Source organism: Ambystoma mexicanum, chromosome 6p (genome assembly GCF_040938575.1).
Source record: "Ambystoma mexicanum isolate Mex_15411 chromosome 6p, UKY_AmexF1_1, whole genome shotgun sequence".
Taxonomy (NCBI): Eukaryota; Metazoa; Chordata; class Amphibia; order Caudata; family Ambystomatidae; genus Ambystoma; species Ambystoma mexicanum.
In genome coordinates this window covers 36548747-36569797 of record NC_090935.1, presented here as the reverse complement: position 1 = coordinate 36569797, position 21051 = coordinate 36548747, and the positions used below count along the sequence as shown (strand labels likewise).

General features: G+C 46.9%; 1 protein-coding gene across 1 annotated transcript in view; it reads right to left on the bottom strand.

Moving 5' to 3' along the window:
* The window catches only part of LOC138511177 (zinc finger protein 84-like), a 282820-nt gene extending 273964 nt beyond the window's left edge, over positions 1 to 8856 (bottom strand). The window contains exon 1 of the mRNA XM_069626683.1: positions 8724 to 8856. The gene's annotated coding sequence lies outside the window, so the exon portion shown is untranslated. The remainder of the gene's footprint in view (positions 1 to 8723) is intronic.
* Positions 8857 to 21051: the final 12195 nt, after the last annotated feature.

Below are 21051 nucleotides of genomic sequence, written 5' to 3'. Positions count from 1 at the left end.
CTACATGTACACTATTATGCAGTGTCACTGTGCCATCCCTGCGCTGGGGGACACAGCGTTACATGTACACTATTATGCAGCGTCGCTGCGCCATTCCTGCGCTGGGGGACACTGTGCTACATGTACACTATTATGCAGTGTCGCTGCGCCATCCCTGTGCTTGGGGACACCGCGCTACATGTACACTATTATGCAGTGTCGCTGCGTCATCCCTGTGCTTGGGGACACCGCGCTACATGTACACTATTATGCAGTGTCGCTGCGCCATCCCTCTGCTTGGGGACACCGCGCTACATGTACACTATTATGCAGTGTCACTGCGCCATCCCTCTGCTTGGGGACACCGCGCTACATGTACACTATTATGCAGTGTGGCTGCGCCAACCCTGTGCTTGGGGAGAATGCGCTACATGTACACTATTATGCAGTGTCGCTGTGCTATCCCTGCGCTGGGGGACACAGCGCTACATGTACACTATTATGCAGCGTCGCTGCGCCATCCCTGCGCTGGGGGACACCGCGTTACATGTACACTATTATGCAGTGTCGCTGCGCCATCCCTGTGCTTGGGGACACCGTGCTACATGTACACTATTATGCAGTGTCGCTGCGCCATCCCTGTGCTTGGGGACACCATGCTACATATACACTTTTATGCAGTGTGGATGCGCCCTCCCTGTGCTTGGGGACACCGCGCTACATGTACACTATTATGCAGTGTGGATGCGCCATCCCTGTGCTTGGGGACACAGCGCTACATGTACACTATTATGCAGTGTGGATGCGCCTTCCCTGTGCTTGGGGACTCAGCGCTACATGTACACTATTATGCAGTGTGGATGCGCCATCCCTGTGCTTGGGGACACTGTGCTACATGTACACTTTTATGCAGTGTGGATGCGCCATCCCTGTGCTTGGGGACACTGTGCTACATGTACACTATTATGCAGTGTCGCTGCGCCATCCCTGTGCTTGGGGACATTGCGCTACATGTACACAATTATGCAGTGTGGATGCGTCATCCCTGTGCTGGGGGACACCGCGCTACATGTACACTATTATGCAGTGTGGATGCGCCACCCTGTGCTGGGGGACACCGCGCTACATGTACACTATTATGCAGTGTGGATGCGCCACTCTGTGCTGGGGGACACCGCGCTACATGTACACTACTATGCAGTGTCGATGCGCCATCCCTGTGCTTGGGGACACCGCGCTACATGTACACTATTATGCAGCGTCGCTGCGCCATTCCTGCGCTGGGGGGCACCGTGCTACATGTAAACTATTATGTAGTGTCGCTGCGCCATCCCTGTGCTTGGGGACACCGCGCTACATGTACACTATTATGCAGTGTCGCTGCGCCATCCCTTTGCTTGGGGACACCGCGCTACATGTACACCATTATGCAGTGTGGATGCGCCATCCCTGTGCTGGGGGACACCGCGCTACATGTACACTATTATGCAGTGTGGCTGCGCCATCCCTCTGCTTGGGGACACCGCGCTACATGTACACTATTATGCAGTGTGGATGCGCCATCCCTGTGCTTGGGGACACCGCACTACATGTACACTATTATGCAGTGTCACTGCGCCATCCCTGTGCTTGGGGACACCGCGCTACATGTACACTATTATGCAGTGTGGATGCGCCATCCCTGTCCTTGGGGACACCGCGCTACATGTACACTAGTATGCAGTGTCGCTGCGCCATCCAAGTGCTTGGGGGCACATCGCTACATGTACACTCTTATGCAGTGTGGATGCGCCATCCCTGTGCTGGGGGACACCGCGCTACATATACACTATTATGCAGTGACGCTGCACCATCCCTGAGTTTGGGGGCACCGCTCTACATGTACACTATTATGCAGTGTCGCTGCACCATCCCTGTGCTTGGGGACACCGTGCTACATGTACACTATTATACAGTGTCGCTGCGCCATCCCTGTGCTTGGTGACAACGCGCTACATGTACACTATTATGCAGTGTCGCTGTGCCATCCCTGCGCTGGGGGACACAGCGCTACATGTACACTATTATGCAGCGTCGCTGCGCCATTCCCTGCGCTGGGGGACACCGCGTTACATGTACACTATTATGCAGTGTGGATGCGCCGTGCCTGTGCTTGGGGACACAGCGCTACATGTACACTATTATGCAGTGTGGATGCGCCGTCCCTGTGCTTGGGGACACAGCGCTACATGTACACTATTATGCAGTGTGGGTGCGCCATCCATGTGCTTGGGGACACTGTGCTACATGTATACTTTTATGCAGTGTGGATGCGCCATCCATGTGCTTGGGGACACTGCGCTACATGTGCACTATAATGCAGTGTCGCTGCGCCATCCCTGTGCTTGGGGACACTGCGCTACATGTACACTATTATGCAGTGTGGATGCGCCATCCCTGTGCTGGGGGACACCGCGCTACATGTACACTATTATGCAGTGTGGATGCGCCACCCTGTGCTGGGGACACCGCACTGCATGTACACTATTATGCAGTGTGGATGCGCCACTCTGTGCTGGGGGACACTGAGCTACATGTACACTACTATGCAGTGTCGATGCACCATCCCTGTGCTTGGGGACACTGTGCTACATGTACACTATTATGCAGTGTCGCTGCGCCATCCCTGCGCTGGGGGACACAGCGCTACATGTACACTATTATGCAGCGTCGCTGAGCCATTCCTGCGCTGGGGGACTCCGCGCTACATGTACACTGTTATGCAGTGGGGATGCGCCATCCCTGTGCTTGGGGACACCGTGCTACATGTACACTATTATGCAGTGTCGCTGCGTCATCCCTGTGCTTGGGGACACCGCGCTACATATACACTATTATGCAGTGTGGATGCGCCATCCCTGTGCTTGGGGACACCGCGCTACATGTACACTATTATGCAGTGTGGATGCGCCATCCATGTGCTTGGTGACACAGCGCTACATGTACACTATTATGCAGTGTGGATGCGCCATCCCTGTGCTTGGGGACACAGCGCTACATGTACACTATTATGCAGTGTGGCTGCGCTATCCCTGTGCTTGGGGACACAGCACTACATGTACACTATTATGCAGTGTCGCTGTGCCATCCCTGCGCTGGGGGACACAGCGTTACATGTACACTATTATGCAGCGTCGCTGCGCCATCCCTGTGCTTGGGGATACCGCGCTACATGTACACTATTATGCAGCGTCGCTGCGCCATTCCTGCGCTGGGGGACACTGTGCTACATGTACACTATTATGCAGTGTCGCTGCGCCATCCCTGTGCTTGGGGACACCGCGCTACATGTACACTATTATGCAGTGTCGCTGCGCCATCCCTGTGCTTGGGGACACAGCACTACATGTACACTATTATGCAGTGCGGATGCGCCATCCCTGTACTTGGGGACACTGTGCTACATGTACACTATTATGCAGTGTCGCTGCGCCATCCCTGTGCTTGGGGACATCGCACTACATGTACACTATTATACAGTGTGGATGCGCCACCCTGTGCTGGGGGACACCACGCTACATGTACACTATTATGCAATGTGGATGCGCCACTCTGTGCTGGGGGACACAGCACTACATGTACACTATTATGCAGTGTGGATGCGCCATCCCTGTGCTTGGGGACACTGCGCTACATGTACACTATTATGCAGTGTCGCTGCGCCATCCCTGTGCTTGGGGACACTGCACTACATGTACACTATTATGCAGTGTGGATGTGCCATCCCTGTGCTGGGGGACACCGCGCTACATGTACACTATTATACAGTGTGGATGCGCCACCCTGTGCTGGGGGACACCACGCTACATGTACACTATTATGCAATGTGGATGCGCCACTCTGTGCTGGGGGACTCTGCGCTACATGTACACTACTATGCAGTGTCGATACGCCATCCCTGTGCTTGGGGACACCGCGCTTCAAGTACACTATTATGCAGTGTGGATGTGCCACCCCTGTGCTTGGGGAAACCGCGCTACATGTACACTATTATGCAGTGTGGCTGCGCCATCCCTGTGCTTGGGGACACTGCGCTTTGTGCGACCTTGCGGCCAGATTCTCTGATCCTGGTTGTTGATAAGATTCGAGTGAAGGGGGTGAGTGGTCTACATGGAACCCACCCGTCAGCAGTACTTTCCTGTCCTTGGGAGATGAGATCATTTATACCCTGTGCCCATTCCTTCCCCAGACCCTGATGAAGAGGCATTTCAAAGGCACCCACCTTCAGTCAGGTAAGTGCCAGTCTCCTGCATTGCCCGTACTGTGTACGGCACTGCTGCCATGTACCTGTTCTGTGGCACTGCTCGTTAGGCCATACGGTACACCAGGCTCTGCGTGCATTGAAGCACGGTAAACTTCCTGAACTGGCATGTGTACATGTGTGTGCAGCAGAGAAATAAATACAGCAGAGATGCAACGTGTGCTTATGCGAAAAAGTACTCTGTGTGGAAATGTGAGCGTGTGCCTCGTGACAGCGGCGGTGTAATTAGCGCATAGTCAGGAAAAGGCCCATGAAGCGATAGCATCCGGTCTATCCCACACCACTAACCACATGCTTGGAGCTGGGCTGTCTGCTCATGCGACGCATGTCTAATTCCCAGGGAGCCTCCTGGAGTCCATGGGGCAGCAGCCTGTTCCGAGTGCAAACCAATCACTCTACCTTCTGACATGCTGGGTGGCGTTTTGCTCCCAAAACTTGAAGAACACTCTCCTGAAAAATGATTTATATTGTGTTATGAACCATATATTCCATATTATTTAAGTAGAAGAGTATTTTGCATTCCTAGCTCATGGTCTAAGAATGTGCATTTGTAATAATAGCGTCATCGTGTCTGGATTATTTTTATACTCTTCTTTTCAAACTGCAGTAGCTCTAGTTGCTGTTTGTGTATATACGTACACAGGCACACAGTGAAAAAACCCTTTGAAAAAGCAAATCCACATAACTCCATAAACTACAGTTACGTTTCCAGAATGAACCATACGTTGTCCATCGCCATTTATTGCTCATGATATCTCTCAATGTGCGGAGGGACATCCAACATTTTTCTTCAACATAATGTTCAGAGTTCCTTTTCTGTTTTTCGGTGTTGGCCATCACTTCAAATTTAAATAAAACCTAGCCAGTTTAAGGAGCCGCCATCTTTCTTCACTGCGGGTGCGTGCATGTCATTTACACTGGCATATGGGACTTCTTGACCAGCTGAGTTATGCTTGTTTTACAATTGTGTTTGATGAGTTATTGTTGTTTTAGGAACTACAACGGGTGAAATTGTGGCTTTTGGCTGTTTTGTGCTGCAACCGTAACATAACACAAAAGCCAAAACTGTTGGCTTTGCCAATGCTTGTTTCTTTTGGTAATCCTTTTTTGCTCTCCGTCACTTTGCAATTCTTTGCATTGTTCCTCAATTGATATGTTCTCGTTGAGCTGCATTTTCCTTGTAATTTCTATACATTTTTCACCTCTATAAGTCTCGGGGGGATAGCACAGGGGTAACATGCTCGCCTTGGAAGCAAGACGACAGGGAGCAGCAGAGGTTTGATCCCCGGGTCCGCGCTTAGAAACCTCTGGGTATTAAGCATATTATAAGGAACCTATCATAATCACATTGTTTATCTTCAGGGAGATCCTCATATGATAATTTCTCTACAATTTAACAGCTACAGAGCACAATTTATTCGCTGGATACGGAAATCAACAAGAAGTTATCAGCAACAATTGGGTAACAAGAGTAAACATATATATATATATATATATATATATATATATATATATATATATATATATATATATATATATATATATATCAGAGTCTTACCCACTCCCCATCCCCCAACAGCACTCACAAGTGCACTCGACTGGTGCACGCTTTATTTATGTTAATTGCTGCCACCACCTGCAGAGGGTAAACAAACGGACAGGGCAGATCCATGGAGCCTTTGATCGTTAATTAGGCTGGCCATGGCAGGGGAGAGGTTTGCCCTCCCCCTACTGAGATGCATCATTTACTCCACCTGTCAGATCCCAACTTAATATGACAGGGAGGACTGCGGCTGTATGCCAGGGGCGCAACGTCATTGAGCAGACCGGGCTGAAGCCCCCCCTGAAATGTTAGCTGATGGGCGTGGCTTCCGTGGCCTTTAACAGTTCAATGGAGATGGAACATGCTTCGGGGCGCATTCATTTTTCTTCCGAGGCAAATCTACTATCTGCTTGGCTCAGATGATCAAGCCCTGCCCGTTTCCTAGAGTCCCTGCCCCCCTGAGGCACACAGGCTGTCCAGGGCTCTGCAGCCAGTACCGTAATGAACTCGACAACACGTTCCTGTTGTCATCCGCAGCATAGCCTTTCTTATGCATGATGGTGAATTTCCAACTGAAAGACCACCAGTCACCTTGCAAATCTGTGACAGTTAAAGCGAGCATCACAATAAAGCACCCTTTGAGATGTGTGTTCATACCCATAATGTCTAATTGCTTGATAGGCTAAAAAGTAAAGTTTGCTTTGATGCCCTTAGTTGAATGTTCCTAAAACCATACACAACATCACGCTGGAGGTTTGTGACGAATCTCCAAACCTAGGTGAGTTTATGACACAACTTATTTTATTGTGTGTCTTAAAGCACTGAAAATAAAGTGGGTAAATAGATATTTTGCCTTTTGCATCTTATAGTTTTCCTTTCAGGATGTGGAAAATAAAGGTCCACTGATATTATTTTGGCTCAACATGCTGCTATAACATGTTGTCATGATGCTTTATTATGCAATGTGTGTATTTTGCAAGTAAACTCTATAGAACAGTATTATTGTAGGTCTTGACACAAAACTTAAATATTTGTTTGAAGTAAAGCATGGAAGAAGGTGGCCGTGCCCAAATTGCAGAGTCGGTTATAATCCCTGCTTCGCTGTTTAAAGTAAGTGTGTGATACCTGGCAAATTATGAAATCTCACACTGACTTCAACTACAAAAACTGGAGTGCTTATAAGTGATTACGTTTACAGCCTTTTAATAAGTGTAGGGACAACTTGGTGTACCCTGGTGTTCGTCTGCTAGTGACTCCAATTCCGTCACATAGAATTGCATTATTGCTGCAATGGCCCTCCCCCAGTGTTGTATCACTTGGTTTGACAGGCAGACATAGTCTCACCAGCCAGTTAGTGCACCAGAGACTCTAGTATAGCAGACTAACTGTGGTAGAACCAACATCACATTTTCTCCCGTTGCTCCCAGCCACTGAACTTGCTTGGGCCGCCCAGAGTACTGCCCCACACTCTGCAATGTCCTGTTATGCTATGATATTGAGTCTTTCATTGCACACCATCTGCCATTGACACACTTTGTCGGACCTTCAGGATCTGCAAGAAGTTTGTGTTTTCAGACTTAAAGGAGAGAGTTAACTGATTGTAACATTGAAGCTGCACTAGAATAGTCTCATTACATTGAGAAAAGAAGTTAGTTGAACCTACACAAGTAAGTTTGCCACTCCTCCACCGTCTCTGAAGTTAGTGCCTCTCCCAACATTTGAAGGGTTAGGCCCAGCCTAAAGGTTAGCATAGGTGCACCCCTGGATGTGCGCACTTGCATTTTGTTAGGCAGAGAGGTAAGGGAAGCCTTTCCCCAAAACTAGCAGCGTTAAAGTTTTACTAAGTTTGTTCAGAAAAATGTACTTGACCAAATGCAGTTAAACTTTAAAGCTTGTACTTTCAAGAAAGACTTCCATCGCCACTGCATATTGCGATTTAAAATATACTATTTCATAGTTGGTCCCCATACCAGACCCTGGTGGAGGGGGTAGAACAGTGGTGGCGGAGCCTCCAAGTTTGCCCCGCCTATTTTCGGAAGAGTCCACTCTCATTACGACTTAGCCCCACCCGAAATGTAGGTTTTGTTGCGCCCCTATTGTAGGCTGTGTACACCCAGAGTACACGTGTCTATGTGTACGTTGTGCGGTGAGCATAGGAAAATGTGTGCGGATAAGCCTCACACATTTTCCAGAGGTTGATCTACCATCATTCAATTTTGTATCAAATTTCAAAAGAGCCGAGGTGAGCGCACACTTACGGATGGTTGAATTCCTCACAGGGGGCTCCCGGGCTAACTGCTGTGCTGTGGTCACACAGCAAAACAGTGACCTAGGGTTCCCAGGTTACACATGCTGATCCGGGAGCCCCTAGATCAGCAGGGCGGCAGGACCGTGGTCACACAGGGTCAGCCTGCAGGCCCAACAAAGGCACGAGACAGAAGTGCCAGTCATGGAGTCTGCTGTCCTTCTGGCGCACGGGCCAGCAGAGGCTCCTTTTTTCCTTTTTATTGTGAGCTAGTCACACACAGTCTTAAAGGGGCTACACAATTGGGGCCTGAGAAAAATCTCCTGAGTCCCCCCTCACTTAAAGTACCCCCGCCCCCAGATAGAAGACCTACCCCCACTGAGGCCAGTAGAAACCCTGTCCCAGGTATAAGGACCCTGAAGCAGGGCTCCACGGGGTGCAAAAGTGAAGAAAGGGGCAGGACTGGGGTGTGGGGCTGCCCCACAGTGCACCACAACATGGGGGAAAAGACACGTGCACAGAGTTTTAAACTGCACATAAAGCACGTGCGCACGTGAAAGGGTTAAGGGAAGTTTTGTGCACAAAAAAGAAAAGAGAATTTGACATCTGTGCTGCAATGATGCATTACAAGCTGGCAGGGAACACTTTTCACTCACTTCTATTGAACAAGCTGTGCTCCACTCCTAACAGCTGCAACGAGTGACGGAAAGCAGGGGGCCCTGACAGTCAGCTCAGGGGCCCCAGACCCTCAGTGATTGCAGGTGCAGGAACCACCAATTGCGGAGCGCGTCATCAGCCGCACAGCACGCTACTAGTCAGCGGAGCATGCGCAGAAAGAGGACGCGCAGCCGAGCATGCGCAGAGAGGAGACGCCCAACCGAGCATGCGTAGAGAGGAGCCACTCCATGAGGCTTGCTCAGGCTTACACAGCTCTCATCCAGGCTTGGTGCTAACACACTCAAAGAAAATATATTAACAATGAAGGAATGCTCTGCGAAGAGACACTGAGGAGCAGGGTATGCTCACTGTACAGAGAGTAAAATGCAGGGTATGGCATGGCATGTAAACAAACATTAAACAAGGGGTGATAATGATCATGCTGGGGGGCTCAAGTTAGAATACCAATTAACATGAAGGCACACACATATCTAGTTATATCCACAGCATATTGTACTTCTCATTTTCTTCTCTCCCTCCTGTGATTGCGGTCACTCCCTAGGCTATTATTTCTTCTCACACCTTGAACAAGCTTTCTCCCTCCATCTCTTACATATGTCTCTCACCCACATTTGGCATGTGTTACCCCAACTGGCTTGAGTTCACACTCGGCACAATATTCACATGCCCCTCAACTCACATGCTTTTGGGGGTTTCACCCGCCCTAAAAGCATCTCTCTCACCAGCCTAGCTCCCTACCCGCCCATAGAAGTCAATGGGCTTTCACCTGCTAAAAATAAAATCTGGTGTTTACACCTGCCTTGGGGCTACAAAACTATGAGAGCTATGGATCCATGCCCTCAATTGTCCCTCACCCACGAAACCCAAAATAGCTTACTTCACCCACCTTACAGTTTCAACAGGTTGAGGTGTGCTGTTAACTGCCTTCTCCACACCCGCCCTTCCAAAGTCAATAGGTTTGGCTTTTTATGGCACCTGTGAGTAAACAAGTGAGTGAATGTATATGATTATCTGGGGGATGAATATGATGGTGAAGGCAGAGTTCTCCGGTTGTACCTTGCCATGTGCAAGAAGGCCATCCAGTCCTGGTATTTTCTTGGAATTGTCAGACGTGTAGTTTTCCCAAATTTAAAAAAAGTTGGAAAAAAAATACAAAACCCAGAATTGTAAAGAAAAAAGCAGGACTGCAAGTCATTGATGAGGCCCTAGTAAGAGCGCCAAGGCTGCAGTGTGTTTCACGCCGTACCGGCGCTCAGAATGCCTCTCAAAGAACCTGCATCGCGCGTCACGCTCCAAGCCTCATGAGACTTCGGGCTCCCGACATCTCACGATATAAGTCTCTGCATACCTCCTTTTGTTGAGCAGCTTTGGGCTACTCCAAACCCAAAATCTGCAAAAGGTGCTGGTCTTTTCCTTTCTCGTTGAGGGAAGGTTTGGGGAGGTTTGAGGGGGGCTTTCTGCCACCCTGCCCTTGCTGCTCCCTTTCAGCCCTCTCACTCGCTTCCTCTTGCTGCTCGCATTCCGTCTGACGTGTCACTTCTTGCGCAATTGAGCTCTCTGACCTCTCGCCGCAAGCGGGTTCCTGCAAGTCACTGATCAAATGGCCGCCCACGGTCTCCTTGTTCCTGTGTACTTGTTCATAACTTTCTAGGTCATGCATGTTAGGGGGAATTCTCAGGAATGTGCTAATTCCTCTCTACCTTAGAGACCCCCAGCACTTTTGCTAGACTCTAGGACTGGAGAGAGTGAGACCTTTTTCCCACACGCTCATGTATTGTTCTGTGATTTGAACTCTGTGTTTCTTTGGGTTTTTGGAGTCTGACAAACTCCATAGGCATCTTTTTACATTGTGGCACACAGCACCTTCAGTGCAGTGTCACAGGGAAGTCTTTCAGATTTCCCAAAGGTTTGAATACCTTCTCTTGGATAAACTACTGTTTCCAAGAGCAGTGAAGTGAAATTAACTTTACTGACATTTGTAACTTTCTAGACACAGCACACACTATCTTACAATAGGGTGCTGGAGGGGTAACTTAGTATCCCCTTTGTCTAGTTTCTCATGTGACATTTTTATGTTACCCTTTCTACAATTAATGGCTGGTTGCAGTGGATTACTTTTAACTACCGTGTTGTGTTATTACCGCAGGCTGCATTCGCAGCTGCCGTACAGCACCCTTGGGTGCCATTTTTGTCAAAATGGCCCCGGTCTTCTTTTTTCACGATTTCTTTGTGGAAAGGTCCTTCTGGAGATTTACTCTGCATGCGAAACCAGGTTTGGTCCCTTTGTTCATTTTGTCTTTGGCGGGATTCACGAGTGAAGCCCGCCTCTGGCTCCAGAGTGTCTGGAAGGAGCAGGAAGTGAGGGAGGTGCCAGAAACTCCCTGTGCTTAATCCCCTTGGTTACAGGAATGCACCCAAAGGTAATTGGCCAGCTGGCTGGCCGGCAAAGACAGCCACCCTGCTGTTTGACTGACAGCTTGGCTGGAATGAATGGGAGAAACCTGCATAAAAGACGAGGTCCTTTGCTTGGAAGGCTGAGTCGACCACTTGACGAAGGATTCCGAAGAAGAACTTGGAGACACCTGCTGCAACTCCTGGGCCGTTGGTTTGCACGGTGAGCCCTGCGGCTGTGCCTCGAATAGAAAAGCCCTGCAAGGACGACTTCTTCCCTTGAGTTGGTGGGACCAATCAACACCAAAGTGAACTCATCTGGACATCCTCTCAGAGCTGGCTGTACCTCCTTGCTGTTACAGGAACGAAAGTGCCACGAAGAGAAACACGTCAGATGCGAGGAAAGTCCAAAGTGATAGCTGAGAACCACAGTGGTACTATTTGCTGAGATGCGAGGAGCTGAAACCGCAAAGTGCCACTGATTTTAAGATTGCCTGTAGCTGTCACTGACCGCCCCATTGCAGTGCAGGAGTACGCAGAAGTCCTCCCTCTTGTCCCCACGACCGAGGCCCAGGAACAACAGGATCTGCAGAGCTGCACAGGACAGATGCCAACTGGAACCCTTTCTTCTAACCAAAGGTACTTTACAGTCTAAGAGTACATACCTCTCGTTGTGTAGCCTTACTTGTTCTCAGTTGAGACTTGTCATGGTTGCTTCTGTAGAGTTGCTTGCATCTTCTACACCTCACAAGCCTAACAGCTTGTGGCCCTACATTGATTCTCCTTTTCTACAAAGGCTTATAAAACATTGTGCAAGACTTTTACTTACCTGCAAGAAGTGCTTCAACTCACCAATTATTGCTCCTCATTGGCAGAGCTTCTGTTTATACTTAGCTGGGTTTCGCTGGAAGGCGTGAGCCAGCATCCCCGCTAAGGCACCCCTTAAGGCACTTGGCCTGTCCGTGCCTGTTGTTGCCTGCGGCGCCAAGGGGCCAGCTATGCTGCCTGACCACCTACTGACCACCACAGTAAGACACCCCAAGGATTGCAATTGTGCCTGACTCTGTGTCCTGTTCCAGCCCCCTATTAGCTTGCTCTTATTCGCCTGTACATTATCTACACTGCTCAGCCCATTGACGCATGTGTCTGATTGTGCTCCCAACCACGTATAGTCACCTGCACACGCTGTTACCTATACCAGAGCTTCACCGATTCAGAGCATACCGCCCTCAACATTAGTTCTCTAATAGCTAAAACCCTTCTTTGGAACTACAATCCACGTGTATATACAGACAAACGTGGATACCTATGCCACGGCCTGGACCCCTGAAGCAAGTCTCATCCGCCTAATCTCTAAACGTGCCGACCCACTACCTCCGAACAGACTGTGATACCCAAACGTACTTGAACACTGAACTTTAACCTCTCTGTATACATGCACTGGCTATATACGCCAGACTTGCATTTTATATGCATTATATTCGATCCTAATCTGCATTCTGAACACAAATCTCTCTGTATATGTATACTGCTATATGTGACAGATGTGCTACTTATATGCATTGTACTTGTCTTTTATCTGTACCTGCATGACAGTGGCTGAACACGGAACTTAGATCTTATTTGTATAATGTGCACTGGTTCCAAGTGCCTTACGGGCATCCCAAACATACTGGTATGACTGTGGCCGCAAAGTTCTTGTACTCACTAGGACACACGCTCTCTGCTCATACCACCATATTGTACTAGCCACACCACTATTAAGTACTTTTTTCACCTATGCTAAAACTTGATTTTGTATACTAGATAAGAATATACTAATACCTTGTGCTAGAATTGATGGTTAGTTGTCTTGACATGATAGCATCCTGTGCTAGAATTGATTGCTAGTTGTCCTGACATTATAGCATCCTGTGCTAGAATTGGCTGTTAGTTGTCCTGACATTATAGCATTCTGTGCTAGAATTGATGGCTAGTTGCCCTGACATTATGGCATTCAGTGCTAGAATTGATTGCTAGTTGTCCTGACATTATAGCATTCTGTGCTAGAATTGGCTGTTAGCTGTCCTGACATTATAGCATTCTGTGCTAGAATTGATTGCTAGTTGCCCTGACATTATAGCATTCTGTGCTAGAATTGACTGTTAGTTGTCCTGACATTATAGCATTCTGTGCTAGAATTGGCTGTTAGTTGTCCTGACATTATAGCATCCTGTGCTAGAATTGACTGCTAGTTGTCCTGACATTATAGCATTCTGTGCTAGAATTGGCTGTTAGTTGTCCTGACATTATAGCATTCTGTGCTAGAATTGATGGTTAGTTGTCTTGACATTATAGCATTCTGTGCTCGAATTGATGGTTCGTTGTCTTGACATTATAACATTCTGTGCTAGAATTGACTGTTAGTTGTCCTGACATTATAGTGTTCTGTGCTAGAATTGACTGTTAGTTGTCCTGACATTATAGCATTCTGTGCTAGAATTGATTGCTAGTTGCCCTGACATTATAGCATTCTGTGCTAGAATTGGCTGTTAGTTGTCCTGACATTATAGCATTCTGTGCTAGAATTGATGGTTAGTTGTCTTGACATTATAGCATTCTGTGCTCGAATTGATGGTTCGTTGTCTTGACATTATAACATTCTGTGCTAGAATTGACTGTTAGTTGTCCTGACATTATAGTGTTCTGTGCTAGAATTGACTGTTAGTTGTCCTGACATTATAGCATTCTGTGCTAGAATTGATTGCTAGTTGCCCTGACATTATAGCATTCTGTGCTAGAATTGGCTGTTAGTTGTCCTGACATTATAGCATTCTGTGCTAGAATTGATGGTTAGTTGTCTTGACATTATAGCATTCTGTGCTCGAATTGATGGTTCGTTGTCTTGACATTATAACATTCTGTGCTAGAATTGACTGTTAGTTGTCCTGACATTATAGTGTTCTGTGCTAGAATTGACTGTTAGTTGTCCTGACATTATAGCATTCTGTGCTAGAATTGATTGCTAGTTGCCCTGACATTACAGCATTCTGTGCTAGAATTGGCTGTTAGTTGTCCTGACATTATAGCATTCTGTGCTAGAATTGATGGTTAGTTGTCTTGACATTATAGCATTCTGTGCTCGAATTGATGGTTCGTTGTCTTGACATTATGACATTCTGTGCTAGAATTGACTGTTAGTTGTCCTGACATTATAGTGTTCTGTGCTAGAATTGACTGTTAGTTGTCCTGACATTATAGCATTCTGTGCTAGAATTGATTGCTAGTTGCCCTGACATTATAGCATTCTGTGCTAGAATTGGCTGTTAGTTGTCCTGACATTATAGCATTCTGTGCTAGAATTGATGGTTAGTTGTCTTGACATTATAGCATTCTGTGCTCGAATTGATGGTTCGTTGTCTTGACATTATAGCATTCTGTGCTAGAATTGACTGTTAGTTGTCCTGACATTATAGTGTTCTGTGCTAGAATTGACTGTTAGTTGTCCTGACATTATAGCATCCTGTGCTAGAATTGATTGCTAGTTGTCCTGACATTATAGTGTTCTGTGCTAGAATTGATTGCTAGTTGCCCTGACATTATAGCATTCTGTGCTAGAATTGGCTGTTAGTTGTCCTGACATTATAGCATTCTGTGCTAGAATTGATTGCTAGTTGCCCTGACATTATAGCATTCTGTGCTAGAATTGACTGTTAGTTGTCCTGACATTATAGCATTCTGTGCTAGAATTGATGGTTAGTTGTCTTGACATTATAGCATTCTGTGCTCGAATTGATGGTTCGTTGTCTTGACATTATAGCATTCTGTGCTAGAATTGACTGTTAGTTGTCCTGACATTATAGTGTTCTGTGCTAGAATTGACTGTTAGTTGTCCTGACATTATAGCATTCTGTGCTAGAATTGACTGTTAGTTGTCCTGACATTATAGCATTCTGTGCTAGAATTGACTGTTAGTTGTCCTGACATTATTGCATTCTGTGCTAGAATTGATGGTTAGTTGTCTTGACATTATAGCATTCTGTACTAGAATTGGCTGTTAGTTGTCCTGACATTATAGCATTCTGTGCTAGAATTGATTGCTAGTTGCCCTGACATTATAGCATTCTGTGCTAGAATTGGCTGTTAGTTGTCCTGACATTATAGCACTCTGTGCTAGAATTGATTGCTAGTTGCCCTGTCTTTATAGCATTCTGTGCTAGAATTGACTGTTAGTTGTCCTGATATTATAGCATTCTGTGCTAGAATTGGCTGTTAGTTGTCCTGATATTATAGCATTCTGTGCTAGAATCGATTGCTAGTTGCCCTGACACTATAGCATTCAGTGCTAGAATTGACTGCTAGTTGTCCTGACATTATAGCATTCTGTGCTAGAATTGGCTGTTAGTTGTCCTGACATTATAGCATTCTGTGCTAGAATTGATGGCTAGTTGCCCTGACATTATGGCATTCAGTGCTAGAATTGATTGCTAGTTGTCCTGACATTATAGCATTCTGTGCTAGAATTGGCTGTTAGCTGTCCTGACATTATAGCATTCTGTGCTAGAATTGATTGCTAGTTGCCCTGACATTATAGCATTCTGTGCTAGAATTGACTGTTAGTTGTCCTGACATTATAGCATTCTGTGCTAGAATTGGCTGTTAGTTGTCCTGACATTATAGCATTCTGTGCTAGAATTGATTGCTAGTTGCCCTGACATTATAGCATTCTGTGCTAGAATTGATGGTTAGTTGTCTTGACATTATAGCATTCTGTGCTAGAATTGACTGCTAGTTGTCCTGACATTATAGCATTCTGTGCTAGAATTGACTGTTAGTTGTCCTGACATTATTGCATTCTGTGCTAGAATTGATTGCTAGATGTCCTGACTTTATAGCATTCTGTGCTAGAATTGACTGTTGGTTGTCCTGACATTAGAGCATTCTGTGCTAGAATTGATGGTTAATTGTCCTGACGTTATAGCATTCTGTGATATAATTGATGGTTAGTTGTCCTGACATTATAGCATTCTGTGCTAGAATTGTCTGCTAGATGTCCTGACATTATAGCATTCTGTGCTAGAATTGACTGTTAGTTGTCCTGACATTATAGCATTCTGTGCTAGAATTGTCTGCTAGATGTCCTGACATTAGAGCATTCTGTGATATAATTGATGGTTAGTTGTCCTGACGTTATAGCATTCTGTGATATAATTGATGGTTAGTTGTCCTGACATTATAGCATTCTGTGCTAGAATTGACTGTTGGTTGTCCTGACATTAGAGCATTCTGTGCTAGAATTGATGGTTAATTGTCCTGACGTTATAGCATTCTGTGATATAATTGATGGTTAGTTGTCCTGACATTATAGCATTCTGTGCTAGAATTGACTGTTGGTTGTCCTGACATTAGAGAATTCTGTGCTAGAATTGATGGTTAATTGTCCTGACGTTATAGCATTCTGTGATATAATTGATGGTTAGTTGTCCTGACATTATAGCATTCTGTGCTAGAATTGACTGTTAGTTGTCCTGACGTTATAGCATTCTGTGATATAATTGATGGTTAGTTGTCCTGACATTATAGCATTCTGTGCTAGAATTGACTTTTAGTTGTCCTGACATTATAGCATTCTGTGCTAGAATTGATTGTTAGTTATCCCGTCATTATAGCACATTCTACACATTTACTACTGCCCAAGCAGCCAAAGAAACAAACCTCTTAGTTAGATAACCTTCACGGCTAAGACGTGTGCTGAAACATGACTACCAAGATCATCATACGGACCATACTAGCGATTATTGCTGTAAGGATTCTCCAACAGACCACTGCTTCAAGTTGCTATACTGTAGGTTCTTTACCTCCAACTATGGCCAACTCCATATCCTCACCTTGTCCTCGTGATGCAAGAAATAATAGACTCCGAGCTAGATTACCGTGCCTCTACGAACCATGAATCAGCAACCTACCTAACCACGATCACTATCCTAATAACAACCGCCCCAAGGACAAACTACCTTATTACCGAAACAAGGCAGCTTCCTCTGTAGTACAGAAACCTACTCCAAATAAACCATTAAATCCAGCTCATCTGAACCTCCACAATATTGACAGTTTCACTAAAATCAATACTGCCCTAATAAATGCTAGATCCGTAGTGGCACATGCCCTAGAAATAGCTGACCTAATAACTGTGAACAACCTGGACATCCTAGCAGTCACAGAGTCATGGTTACACGCTGCAGCGGTTCCAGCCCTTGCGCTAGCAGTCCCAGACAACTTCCAAATCCTCAGAGTGGACAGACCTGATGCAAGAGGAGGCGGCATCGCCCTTATCGCTAAATCACACTTAGCAATTAGATTAGTACCGTCACCATCAATTACATCCTGTGAAATTCTTACAGCCAAGCTGCCAATTTCCAACTCCAGCACCCTACCAATTTATCTAGTGTACAGACCGCCGGGACCTATTGGATCCTTTGAGGATGACATCTCAAGTATTCTCTCCAACAATACTAAAGAAACCTCACAGATATTCCTACTCGGGGACTTTAACCTTGGCTTTAATGACCCAACAGACAAAGACGCTATGGCAATCTCCAACATGCTCTCAGAACAGGGACTCACTCAAAAAGTAACTCAGCCAACTCATGTCAAAGGCAGGACCCTTGACTGGGTGGCTGACATGAACTGTGAGTTATCTATCAACGCATTAACTCCACAACCTTGGACAGACCACTATTTCATTGGCTTTACGAGGGCAATAAGGAACAAAAAAAAATCACGGCTGACAGATTACTACCTCCCATCCTTGAACTTACTCTAGTCTGCTTCTGACCCTAACATCCTAATGGACGCCTACAACAATACTATCTCTAAAGCATTGGACACCATTGCACCCATCAAACTACGTAAAAGTAAACAACAGGCACACTTGAATGCCTGGTTCACCCCACATTTAAAAGCCCTCAGGCTGGAAAAAAGAAAGCTAGAAGTTATATGGCGCCTTACCCCCTCAGAAGAAAACAAAACCATTTTGACTAAATTCTAAGATAACTATAAAAAAGAAATAATACATACAAAGAAAGACTTATACAATGACAGGATCTCCAAAGCTAGATCAAATTCTAAGGAGTTATTCACAATCCTACGAGAACTGGAGGCTCCAATCCCACTGGCTGACAACATTGTTAAAGATAAAGGGCCTCATTACACAGTAGGCGGTAAACATGGCGCTATTAGCGCCATGGTTGCCGCCGGTATTTTACCGCGTCCGCCTTGGTGGATAGCAGAATTACCGCCCTACTCCAAGGTGAGCGGGGTCGGTAATTCCCCATTCACCAAGGCTCTTCCCCATTCCCATTTCTGCCCCCATAGGGCATAATGGGAATGGGGAAGGTGCTAATTACGGTACTGCAAATTGCGGTACCGTAATTATCTCCGAGATCCCTTTGCGGCACCCTACTTTAACGGCTGGTAAAACCAGCCGTTAAAGTCGGGTCCCGCAAAGGGAACTCGTAGTAAGGCGGTAGGGGTTTATCGGCACCGGTGCCCTTACTGGTACCGGTAAACTCCTACCGCCTACCGTGTAATGAGGCCTAAAATCTGGTGTACCAACATACAGAACGCTCTAGCAAACAAAATAGTACTTCTCCAAAATAAGATAGCCAACAAGAAATCCATCCCTACCTAAACAGGACATGCAAACTCCAATCCATGAAGAATTGACTAACAGACCAGATCGATTCAAATTTTCTAAAGTTTTCACCCTTGAAGCGGAGAAAATCATCTGCTGGCTGAAACCATCAAGATGTCAGGGTGATAATTGCCCAGCACAATTGATCAAAGACGTAGCAAGAGACCTGGCACCATTAATTTCCAAACTCATCAACGCGTCCTTCTCAACTAACACTGTCTCAAGTAACTTGAAAGAATCATGGGTCCTACCCCTGCTCAAAAAGCAAACATTGGACCCATCCATTCCAACCAACTACAGGCCTATTACAACAGTGCCTTTCCTTTTGAAGATACTTGACAGAGTAGTGTATCTCCAAATACAGCAGTACCTTGAAACTAACCACCTCTTAGGCGTCCGCCAATCAGGCTTCAGGCCACAACATGGCACTGAAACTGCACTTATTAACCTAAAGAAAGGGAAAACCGCCATGGTACTCCTCCTTGACCTGTCAGCCGCCTTTGATTTGGTGGATCATGAAGTTTTATATAAACACCTGGCTCTGGTGGCTCACCTCTCCAAGGACGCAATAGTATGGGTCCAATCATTCTATTTTTTAAACTTTAGTTTTTATTGGCATTTTCATTAATACAACAAACAATTGAAAGAACTTAAGAAACCCCCTACACCCCCTCTCTCCCTTCCCCCACCCCAAACCCCTTCCCCCCCCTTGTCCAGATTGGTGCATTCGCCTAGGGAGACTCCCAATGATCTCCCTGTACCTTGTACCTCGGACATGATGCGAATCGTGACCGTGTCACCGATTGACTTAATGCCACCGTTGCCCAGGTCGTGGGTTCCCAGGTCGATTTGTCTTGCCGTCCGTGGGTAATCCCGTCCCACACGGGCCGGGGGCCATATCTCGGGTTCAGTGAACGTCCCATCCCCAGGATTGCTGCACTCCATACCAGTTCGTGAGGAATGAACTAGTGTCATTGTTCACCATAGCAGTTAATTTGTCCATCAGGAACATGTTTTTCACCTTTTTCAGCCAGTCCTCCTTTGAGGGGGCCTCCGGGCTCTTCCAAATCTCGGGGCGAGGGCTACCCTTCCCGCCCTCAGCATGGTTTCCCACATCCTTGGATATCGGTGTAGCTCTGTTTCCTCCGGGGGAAGGCCCAGTAACATTGTTAGGGGATTGAGAGGTAAACGCTCCTCAGTTACTTCCGCTATCCAGTCCCTCACTGACCCCCAGTAGTCCTGAACTTTGGGCAAAGCAACCACATGTGGGCTCTGGAGCCTATCTTTCCACACCCTCTGGGGCACCTCGGTGACACCCCCGGAAACATCTTCGACAATTTGACGGGGACCCTGTGCCACCCCTGTAGCATCTTAAAGTTGTGCTCCATGTCTGAGGTGAAAAGGTTCCCATGAAATGCTATCTTGAATATTCTAGCCCAGGCGTCCTCTGAGATTTCTTCACCTGCCAGGTTATTCCAGAACATGCGAAAGCTCCTCCTGCCTTGAAGGTTGCAGGTATTTAAGATTTTATACATACTGGAAACCGCTCCCTTTCTGGAGGTCGCCGAGTCGAGGAGTTTCTCGAAGGGGGTCAACTGTCTCCTCAAGTTTGGGCCCCATGATTGGTTACAGAGGATGCCCTTCAGTCGTAGGTATTCGAAGATGGAAAGCGACCCTCGTCCGAGAGCGTCCCTCAGGTCCTCGTAGCATAAGAATTCTCCCTCTCTGAACATTTGCCCAGCCCACTCCATTCCCATGTCCGACCAGTTCTGGGAGTGCCGGAACCCCCTACTTCGCAGTTTCAGGGGGTGGCTCCAGAGAGAGGTCATCGGGGACGGCCATGTGGTGAGGTAAACTGTCTGGTGGCCCTCTGTCCAGATGTCCCAGAGGACTCCCAGGGTCAGGTGTGACCGTAGGTGTTTCGGGATCGTCCTGCGAGGAGCCCACAGAAGGTCACGGACCTTTGGGGGGTGGGCATCCATGTCTTCCAAGTATGAGCAATACGTTCCCAGGCCCTCTTTCATGTGCTCCAGGAGGACGCGCAGTTGGGCGGTGCAGTAATACAGGTGAAAGTCCGGGAACCCAAATACCCCTTCCTCCCTCGGCAGAGTCAGAGTGGCCCTTCCGGTTCTTTGGGTTTTCCCCTGCCATACGAAATCGCGAACCCGATTCTGTAGATCTCTAAATGTCTGTGCTGGGACGCTGGTCGGGAGATCTGTGAAAAGATACAGAAGCCGTGGTAA